This window comes from Eumetopias jubatus, unplaced genomic scaffold, assembly GCF_037043125.1.
Source record: "Eumetopias jubatus isolate StellerSeaLion01/CBP00866 unplaced genomic scaffold, mEumJub1_p1.0 scaffold_11, whole genome shotgun sequence".
In the NCBI taxonomy this organism is placed as follows: Eukaryota; Metazoa; Chordata; class Mammalia; order Carnivora; family Otariidae; genus Eumetopias; species Eumetopias jubatus.
The window spans coordinates 21,075,899-21,087,422 of NW_028274817.1; the positions used below are offsets into that span (position 1 = coordinate 21,075,899).

The following is an 11,524-nucleotide window of genomic DNA, read 5'->3' on the forward strand; positions in this document are numbered from 1 at the left end:
TTTCCTGTAAATCTCTGTGTCATACCTAATAGGTCTATGCTTTAAAAATCTCATTCTTCAACAGCATTTATTGGATGCACACTTTGCACAAAATTCCCTAATAAATGCTTTGAAAGAGGAGCTAAAAATAGACTTAAAATACCATTACAGTACTAGTTTACTAATTCCAATTAAATTTCATGATGTAATAAAACAGATATGGCATCATAGTAATGTCTTCTTATTACATGGATTTTAATATACTAGATGACACATTAAACTCCCCAAACAAAAAAAAATCCTGTTACTAAAATAATTGGCCTGTACCTTAGAGGTTCTCTCCAAACATTTTATTTTCTTGTTTTATAACTGGATATTGCCATAGAAGATATGGTCCCTTCCCTGGAAGTTCTTGAAATCTGCCTGTCAGACAGCCACCTTATTTGAATACAATGGACATGAATTTTGGAGATAATAGAACCTTTGGTTAATTAATGTGTGTTTTTTAAAAATGACAAACTGAAATTTAGTGTTTTTTTTTTTTCACTTCTAGGAGACTATGATAGGGATGTTGATGTGTAGAAGATAAGATTATATGTCACAGTGACCCAAATAACCAGGTGATCTAAGAGAGAGTATAAGTCACTCTGAGTAACAGAACTGACTGAACTAAAATTACAGAACAAGGCATGACCCAAACAAACAACCAGCAGTCTCTAGATAGCATAGCATTTATTTTATACACAGGGGGTCAAATACATTAATTAAGCAGAGAGGTAAGCATATGGGGGCAATATTTTGACTTCTGTTTTGCTTTGTTTTGTTTCATAAAGTTTGATAGCAGATTGATTTAATTCTTTTTCTGTGGTATGGAATTTTATTTAGCAAAAAACAAAAACAAAAACAAAAAACAGGAATGCATTACTAATACATCCTAATACAGCATGTATGAAACTTAAAAACATTAAATGATGTCAAAGAAGCATATCAAAAAGAACATATACTGCATGATCCAATTTATACGGAATGTCCAGAAAGAGAAAATCTTCTGAGACAGAGAATAAATTACTGATTGCTTAGGTCCATGAGTGTTTAAGGGGAAAATTTAAAGTGACTACTAAGAGGTTCAATGTTTCTTTTTCTGGTACCATGAAAATGTTCTACAGTTGATATTGTGATGGTTGCTCAACTTTGTGAATATACTGAAAACAGGTGAATCATACACTTTATTTTTTTTAATCTAATTCTTATTGATGACCAAGGCAGTAAGGCTTTTGCACATAATACATTTTTTTTGTGGATTTTTTTTCACCATAGATTTTTAGAGAGTTTTAATGCTGGTATTTCACCATGAACTCCCCATAATGATTCACTAGTGGAAAATGGTCTCTTAACAATTCATCATGAGATATCCCAAGATACCTAGTTAGTCCTCAGGCAGTGGATAGTTCATGTGGAGGATATAGCATGCTGATTTGTGGTTATAATTGAAAAAAATTGCTTGAGAGGATTCTGACAGAACAGAAAATAGGCCAATTAGTTACACAACTCTCATCCTCCTGTGATTCATGGTTGTCTCCATTTAGTTTTGCTGCCACTCATGAAGTGAGGTCAAGAATGGATTAACTTCTTTTAGCCACATCTTACAATTAGCTTACTCCTTTGCTTTTTTTTTAAACAATATGACTGGGTTTAAAAATCAGTATTCTCAAAACTGTATTTAATAGTTATTCATCATAAAGCATATGCTAATATTTAAAACATTTCACTCAGCTCCATAACCTAAAAATCAATCATGGACAAAATAGTTTTTTTTTTTTTTTTACCAAATGATCATCAAGTGCTACTTTGCAATAATTAAAATCAAAGCCAAGAAAATGTAATATGCTTGGCCAAGTAAATAGATATTAATGTTTGAAAATCAATTCTATAATGATAGGTTCATTACAGGACAAAAAGGGCCAAATAAAATTATAGTTTAGAAAAAAACACAACTTCCTATAATATAAAATCTAGGAAATCAATATTTTCTTCCATGCGTCTGTTATTTCTCAAATTTGTATATAGATTGGTTAATAAGTTTTGTATAGCTGAGTATAAAGTGTGTGTGTATCTGTGTGTATGGTATTCTTTCTCCAATAAAGATGCCTTAAGGACTAGAATAGCTTTCGTTAATACAATATTCCAATCAAATCACCTATTTTGTTTCTGAACTCACAGCAGGAACCAAGTATATTTTGTGGGTGTAAGGAATCACCCAATGAACTTGATATACCTGTTCTAAGAAGTTGCTCTATTACATCCAGAAACCACAGTATTACTCTTTTTACAGTTTGTGAGATTTATTGCTGACTTTTAAAAAAATTTGTATTTAAATTCAACTTAATTAACATACACTGTGTTATTAGTTTCAGAGGTAGAATTTAGTGATTCTTCAGTTGCATACAACACCCAGTGCTCATTACTTCAAGTGCCTTCCTAAATGCCCATCAGCCAAGTACTCTATCCCCCACCCACCTCCCCTTCAGCAAACTTTGGTTTGTTTCCTATAGTGAAAAGTCTCTTATGATTTCTCTCCCTTTCTCTTTTTGTCTTATTTTATTTTTCCTTCTCTTCCCCTGTGTTCATCTGTTTTGTTTCTTAAATTCCACATATGAGTAAAGTCAACTGATACTTGTCTTTCTCTGACTGATTTTTTGCTTAGCACAATAACCTCTACTTCCATCTACATTGTTGCAAATGGCAAGATTTCATTCTTTTCAATGGGCAAGTAATATTCTATTATATATATATATATATATATATATATATATATATATATATATATATATATATATCACATCTTCTTATCCATTCATCTGTCAATGGACATCCAGGCTCTTTCCATATTTTGGCTATTGTGGACACTGCTGTTATAAACATTGCAGTTCATGTGTCCCTTCGAGTCACTATTTTTGTATCCTTTGTGTAAATACCTAGTAGTGTAATTGCAGGCTCATAGCGTAGTTCTATTTTTAACTTTTTGAGGAACCTCCATACTCTTTTCCAGAATGGTTCCTCCAGTTTGTATTGGTACCAACAGTATAAGAGGGTTCTCCTCTCTATTCATCTACCAACCTCTGTTGTTTCCTGAGTTGTTCATTTTAGCCATTCTAAATGGTGTGAGGTGGTGTCTCATTGTGGTGTTGATTTGTGTTTCCCTAATGCCTAGTGATGAGCATTTTTTTTTCAGTGTGTCTATTGGCCATTTATATGTTTTCCTTGGAGAAATGTCTGATGAAGTACTGATAGTTCATTTTTGCTTTTGTTTTCCCTGTCTTTGGAGTCATGTCTAGCAAGAATTTGCTGTGGCCTAGGTCAAAGAAGTTCCTGCCTGTATTCTCCTCTAGAATTTTGATGGATTCCTGTCTCACATTTAGGTCTTTCATCCATTTTGAGTTTACTTTTGTGTATGGTGTAAGAAAGTGGTCCAATTTCATTCTTCTGCATGTGGCTGTCCAATTTTCCCAACACCATTTGTTGAAGAGACTGTCTTTTTTCCATTGGATATTCTTTCCTGCTTTGTCAAAGATTAGTTGACCATGGAATTGAGGGTCCGTTACTGGATTCTCTATTCTGTTCATTGATCTATGTGTCTGTAACCATTCTGTCTTGATGATTATTGCTTTGTAATATAGCTTGAAGTCCAGATGTGTGACCAAAGTCCAGCTTTGGTTTTCTTTTTCAACATTCCTTTGGCTATTTGGGGGTTTTTTTGGTTCCATACAAACTTTAGGAATTGTTTGTTCCAGCTCTTTGAAAAATGTTGATGGTATTTTGATAAGGATTGCACTGAATGTGTGGATTGCTTTGGGTAGCATAAATATTTTAACAGTATCTGTATGAGCATGGAATGTTCTTCCATTTCTTTGTGTCTTCCTCAATTTCTTTCATAAGTGTTCTATAGATTTCAGAGTACAGATCCTTTACCTCTTTGGTTAGATTTATTCATAGGTATCTTATGGTTTTAAAACAATTGTAAATGGGGTCAGTTCCTTGATTTCTCTTTCTTTGTATTTGTTGAAAGAATATATTTGTCTTTTCCTCTGAGTTTTTTATTTATGTCTTATTTGATTTTTCTTTAGATTTTTTTGTGTGCTTTTCTACTAAATGTTCAGAAGTTTTTGTATATTTCAGAAGTTAGACATTTTTCCATTTATCCATGATATACATTGCAAAAATTTTTTCCCAGTATATCATTTGTTTTTTTTTAATTACTTATGGTGGATTTCTTTTCTTATTTTGATGGAGTAAAATCTATTTTTCTTTTATTACATCTTGAATTAGTTTCCTATTTCTACCATAACAAATTTAGCAGCATAAAACAAAACCAATTTCTTATATTATAGTCTTATAGATCAGAAATCCATAAGAGGCTCAGATAATTCCTCTCCTTGGGGTCTCTCAAGAATAAAGTCAAGGTCTTTGCTAGCTTGGTTCTTATCTAGAGGATCTGAGGGAAATTTCACTTATATCATTAAGTTTTGGGTATAATTCAATTTCTTGGGGTTGTAGGACTGAAGTCCCTGTTTTCTTGCTGGCTTCCACCTGGGATCATCTTAGATTCTAGAGGCTGCATTTGCTAGTGTTCCACTCCATTTTGAAAATGAGCTCACAATTTCTCTGATATCACTTTTTACAACATTTTTCTGACTTCTTATTCTGAATTTAAAGGCTCATTTGATTATTTAGGCTCCTCTGAAATAATTCAAATTAATCTCCCAATTTTATAACAGCAAACTACTTTCTACCATGTATCCTAACATAATCATAGTCATGACACTAGAGAACAAAGGCCATAGGGGCCGAAATTATTCCAACCATACATCTACATTTTTAGTTTCATTAAGAAAGACTTCCTACACCCATGATATAGAGGAAAATATACCTTTTTCCTAGAAATTTTATTGCTTTGTTTCCTACATTTACATGCCCAGCGCATTTGGAATTTCTTCTTGTGTATGTTGTGAAAAATGGATCTAATTTTATTCTTTTTTAAAAGATTTTATTTATTTATGAGGGGGAGAGAGAGAGTGAGAGAGAGAGAGAGAGCACAGAGGGAGAGGGAGAAGTGGAGCCCCGCTGAGCAGGGAGTCTGACGTGGGGCTTAATCCCAGGACCCTGGGATCGTGACCTGATCCAAAGGCAGATGCTTAACTGACTGAGCTAACCAGGTGCTCCAGGTTTAACTTTATTCTTTTTTCTCACTTTGATTCACAGTTGTATCTATAACATTTACTAAAAAGTCCATCTTTATCGTTTACTATATTTCTACATATAGCTGAATATAATTCTGGACTTCATTTTATTTCATTTATCTAGGCAGATCTACTGGTCTAGTCTATTCATGTGCCAATACCACACTATTTTAATTATACAGGCATTGGAGTATATTTTAATATCTGGTAAATCTAGTTAATCTCCCACCAGACCACTGCTTTTTCACTTTGTTCCTTATCCTTTTTGCAGATAAAACTTAGAATCAATTGTTTATGTATTGATATTTTTACTAGGATTATATTAAGTTCACAAATTAACTTAAAAACTAGACTGAGACACATCAATTTTGTGGTGGTAGAGGGAGAACAAGTGCAAAACCTGGGAGGAAACACCTTAGACCTCAGATGTTACAGAAAGGAAGGCACATTAAAGATCTTTGTCTTTCTGGATCATCCTGGAAGCCTTCCTTATTAAGGAAAATTCCCTGGAATGGCTCTCTCAAACTGTTTTAAGTGTTTTATATTTAAATGACTGTAAAGTCAGTCACCATGCAGTGCTCTGACAATCATTTGATGTCTCTCTCTCTCTCTAATGGTGATCACCCTTCCTTTTAATCCAACTGAGAAGTCTGTCAATAACAGCAAAGATAGCCTAGCTTCTGAATCTCCCAAAAAACACTATTAGCACCTTTAAATGTCTTCTCATCCCCACTTCCATAGCCATCCTCTATCATTTACAAATGAAGATAAATGCCATGTGGTTCCTGTTGACATGGACGATTAAGACAGGTTGAACTGACTGCTCTCAGGCCGTCCCTCTAAATGGAAAGACTAGACTCAATTATTCAAATTGAAATAGGAAGCCTAAGGCTTACCAGCTTTTTAGGAGGCTCTCAACTTGTGCTTCCCCTCCAGATGATGTAGGTTCTATTTGTAGAGCCCCAACAATTTTAATCAATGTATTTTTTTCAGAGATACCATGAAAGCCTCCTGGATTTTACTTCTTATAAGGAAGCAAATTATTAACTTGTCTTCCTCCTGTAAACACAATGGCTTGCCCCTCAGGAATGACAATAAGGGAATTTCAAGTGTTTAACGAAATGCCGCAGTAGACCATATAGCTCTCAGTGACTGCAAAGATGTCTCCAAAATGACGTTACACTTAAGGGATCTTACTGGAGGGATAAGTGGTTCCTAATTTATAAATATCTTGCAAGCCATTATCTCTAATACAGGAATTACCTTTAGAAAAGATGGCATAGAATGTTGCCATGGTGTGTCAGTCAAGATTCAATCAGAGAACCAAAAAAGCAGAACCAGCAGGAGATTACGTGTGTGTGTGTGTGTGTATGTGTGTGTGTGTGTGTATGTGTATTTGTTACAGGGAGTTAGAATACACTGTCATCAGGGTTATATCTTTAAGGCTGTTTCTCCATGTCAGATGCTGGAGCTTTGTCACAGAATTTGACAAAGGGAATTGGATTTGTTACAGGAAATTAGGATATATCATTGTCAGGGCCATCTCTTTAAGGCTGTGTCTTCATGTCAGGTGCTGGCTCTTGAAGTCTACAATGCAGGAACTCGGGGAAAATCACAAGCAGGCTGGATCCTCACAAGCATGAGCATGAAACCCCTTAAGGATAGATAAAAATATATCTCCATTTTTGTTGTCACTGACCTAGGTAAAAGCTGAGGCCGCTTATCATGGTTTTAGTATATTTTAATATCTGGTAAATCTAGTTAATCTCCCACCAGACCACTGCTTTTTCTCAGAGGAATCAGAAAAACTGAAGGAGAATCCAGGAAATCTAGAGAGATTGCAGGCTCACATGTTGCTTCATACCAAAATGTCAGCAAATCAGCAGTAATGATGGAAGCTAAAAAATGGCTAATGCCTCCCTTCTGCTCTTCCAAACCTGAAGTTTTCTTTGTGTAGTTAGTCAATATTTTATTTCTACTCCCAAACAATATGAGAATCTTACAGTGTGTAAAGACTGATCATTTTATTTTTGAATGATATATTATTAATGTCTGGGATTTTAGTCACATTTTTTAACTTCAAACATTTATATATTTTTATTATTTTAAACCCTCCATTTTTTTAACACATAGCAGCATAATTTGCCATTTTATTTGCTCACTTCTAGTATCTCATACATTTCTTCTGGGATAATTTTTCTTCTTTCTGAAGTACATCTTTTAAAACTAACTTAAGTGATGGTCTTTTTTAAGTACACTCATTCAGGTTTTTTTTGTTTTGTTTTGTTTTAAATCTGAAAGTTCTCAGGTTCATTAATTATTGGATAAGAATTTTGCTTATAAACAATTCTAGGTTGATAATTCTTTTATCTCTGTTCTTTGATGATACTTTCCATTTTCCTTTGACTTCCATTATTAATGAGAAATAAACTATAATTGTGATTGTTACATTGACAGTAATATCAGAGTATAGATCTTTGATTTGTTTGTTTTTCTCCAGCCACTTTAAATATTTTTTTTATCTTTGGTGTTCAGCAATTTCAGTATGATACATTAATGTATGTACTACTTCTTTCCTTCTTTTTTTGGAGGGGATTCCAGCTTTTTTATTTTCCCCCTTTTATACAAAACAAAGTAGAAGAAATAATACAAGATTAAAACTACAAAAGTAGTTAATTGGTAGAACACATATACACAAAAAAATCCAGATAGCAAGATAGGCTTATCTACAATGAGGAAACACATGTAAAAATTAAGGTAGTTTGTAGTTTTCATAGGAAACATTAAAAAAAAATCAAACATATGCTACAATGGGTGCCACTGTTTACAGTAATATTGAAGGGGAGAAAACACTTATTAGGGACAGATATACCGCAAGGTCCAGCATCAGTGCAGTAAATTCACAAAACTGTATTACAACTAGTTAATAAGAGTTTAAGAACTGTTTCCAAATGTCACATTTTCAGCCCTCAGAGGTTCATGCCTACAGATTTCAGCTATTCTAAATTTCTAGCTACTGAGAGGGAGAATGATTCTAAGACACTTTCCAAGCAGTTACAAAATCTCTGTAGACCAGAGGCCACCTATCGTCGCCAAAAGTCTGCTCTCCCCAGCAGCCCTTGGACTCTTCAGAGAGAGAGATCTAGGAAAAAAGTCAGATGCCGGCATAAACACCACCTCCTGTGCCAAATCTCTGGGGGCCAAAGCAGCCAGCAATTACCTTCAAATAAGAATCTTGAGGCTTACCTTCAAAGGCTTAGTCTGGTCTCGAAAAATTAGTAGGCTGAGATTATTTTCTACTGAAATGACTCTTGACTAAGTATAGGAAGACTTCTGTCCTTTATTGGCTCATGTTGGAGTGAAGGTCATAGACCTGTCTTAACCTATTATGTACTTTAGTTTCAGTCAGCTGAAAACCTGAAATTAAAAATATGCTAAAAATCCTAAACACAAACTTCTGGAAGCCTGCTGTTAAAAAGCCTCTAAGGATCTACTAACTTGAAGGCTAAGAGCAAGGAGAGATGAGCTCAAAGCCTGTCATATTCCCCATTTGGGAGGAAAGATCAATGTTTCTTACAAATTACTAAGTTTTTCACAAGGCAGAAACCAGCACATACTAGGGCATGGAATTGGTTTCATTTTATTCCAGAGGATTCTTCTCCCATTGTATAGAAACAGCATGAGGAATGAATCTTAATTGGTCTCTTCATTGGAAGTGGTCAACTTGGTCTCTGTATTCATGAAGCCAGGCAGTTTAAGCAGACTGTGGAAGCAGACAAGTAGAACCAGCTTCCTGTAGCCACAGACCACTAACTTGTATCTAGCTAAAGCAAAGATCAACTGGAACAATTAATTATCCAAAGTCACAGTTAACTGTACTAAAAGGTGAAGTTCACCACTATATTATTTTAAAGGAAGTTGCCTAAAAGTAAGAATGCAATTAACCTGGGTGGAGAAAAATCAAAACAAGTTGTACTCACGAATGAGTTTTCCATTTAAGGCCAACTAATGAGAATGCCTCCAGCTACACTTCACATGAAGACACTATGCATAAAGCCTTACTCCGCAAGTGTGAATTTCTACGCACTAAGGGCAAAAGAGGGAGAGCAAAGAGCTACTTCTGTAACATTTTAGTATCCAGACAGCATAACAGAAACTGTTCCCAAGGACAATGTATATGCCATTCATTACACTGAATAAAGCAGATGCATTATTCATTTTTCTTTTCTTTTTGTTTGAGAAGCTTATTTATCTCCCTTTTGGCCATTCCAATGTACTTCAAAATGATTCCATGCTGGTTTAATCCAGGAAGCAACAGTAAGAAACTCACTATCAGGTAGGGTGAGCAGCAGGTTGTGGACTTGCTGTCCTACCCAAGCAACCGCAGCAAGAGAAACGATCGTGGTCATGAAGTACATTTTAGGCTTTTCTTCCTTTAGTGTAAAGAGGCGTTTCCACCAGCCCACAGGTCTGCATCGAGTTTTTACCAGATTGCTACAAATTTCATGGAATCTTTGCTGTTGCTCAGTGGTCCATTTATTGGAGCCAAAAATTCTAGGAGCTAGAATGGGAACAAGGTAGTCAGCCAAGCACAAAAACATAACAAAACAGGAAACACCGGACAGAACAGATGGATCTAGATAGTAGATGATCAGAAACACCAAAGAAACCACACCCATGATGGCAGGTGGAAACCAGGCTCTTTCCCATCTGAGGACTTTATCAGCCATCAGCATCACTTCTCCCCATCCCTGCAGCTGCTCTTCCAGACTTGCAGTCTCTGCAGCCAGCAGGTTGGTGCTGCGATTATCTCCCTCCGCCATCGTCCCTGAGGTGCTGCCTTAGCGGGCGCACACTGCCCCCCAAACAAGCTTTCCACAGAGACCCACACAGCGACCCTAACCTTCTTTTATATCTGCTTAGTGGTGTGTATATGTATATATGTGTATTTACCAAACTTGATAACTTAGGGTTTTATTTTTTTTCATTTTGTTTTATCAGTTCAGGATTATTTCCAGTCAGTTAACTACTGAAAATTACATCTCTCCTTAGTCTGTTATTTCTGAGAGACAGTATGTCAAAGTAATTAAGGCTATGAACTCTGAAGCAAGCCTTTCTTAGTTCAAGTTCTGGTTCTGGCACTTACTGACAATTTTATTTGGGACCAGTTGCTCTATGTGCTTCTTTCATTGCATTTTGTAAAATCAGGATAATAATAACAAGCAGTACTTACTATCTTATGTGCATTGCTGAAAATATTTACATGTAATTATTCATTTAATACTCACTACAACTCTCTAAAGTAGGTACTCTTATACCCACTGTGCAGACAAGAAAATTAAGACAAAGATAACTTTAGAAATTCACCCATGGCAACATAGCTAGTAGTGAGAAAGGGTGAGCTCAAATCCAGGCTGTATGGTTTTAGAGTTCAAGAACCTAACATACATATATGTCATCATACGTCATTTAACAAAAATTGTTAGAAGTTTCTATTCTATTTTCATGTATCTTAACCTCTCTCACATTTTCAATCTCTTTATCTTTCTCTGTGGCCTTCATCTCTTCCTTCTACTTCAAAACACCTTTGTTCAGCTATATCTTGTTTAACTCATCCATTGAATTTATAGTTCCAGTTATTGTTTTCTATTTCTAGAAGTCATATTTGTTTTGTTTCTAAATATACCTGGTTAATTAAAATAGTTCCTGTAACTTCATTTTACTCTAGAAACTCTAATTTCTTTAACATATTAAACATTGCAGTTCAATATATGCAATTTCTATGAGTGTGCTTTTCTTTTTTTTACTTTATTGAGCTATAATTTACATTATTTATGAGTTATAATTACCTATTTTAAATGTAAGATATAAGGATTTTTAGCAAATTACAAGTTATGAAACCATCAACATAATCTTGTTTAGAACATTTCTATTGTCCCAGAAAGATCTCTTGTGCCCATTTAGAATTAATCTTCATTCCTACTTCCTGCCACTAGCAAACAGTGTATGTTTTCTTTCTCTATAGATTCATCTCTTCTAAGTATTTTATATAAATAGAATCACATAATATATGATCTTTTGCATCTGTCATTTTTTTCACTTAACATAATGCTTTTGAAGTTCATCCACATTGTAGCATATATCAGTATTTTGTTATTTTTATTGCTGAATAGTATTCCATTATATGGATATAGCACATTTTATTTATCTATTTACCACCTGACGGGCATTTGGGACTTCTGCCAGTTTTTGGCTATCATGAATGATGTTACTAAAATCATCTGTGTAGTACTTTTGCATGGACATAT

General features: G+C 34.8%; 1 pseudogene; it reads right to left on the minus strand.

Annotated features, from left to right (window-relative positions):
* Positions 1-9,313: 9,313 nt before the first annotated feature.
* Positions 9,314-10,101, minus strand: LOC114223758 (ADP-ribosylation factor-like protein 6-interacting protein 1 pseudogene; annotated as a pseudogene).
* Positions 10,102-11,524: the final 1,423 nt, after the last annotated feature.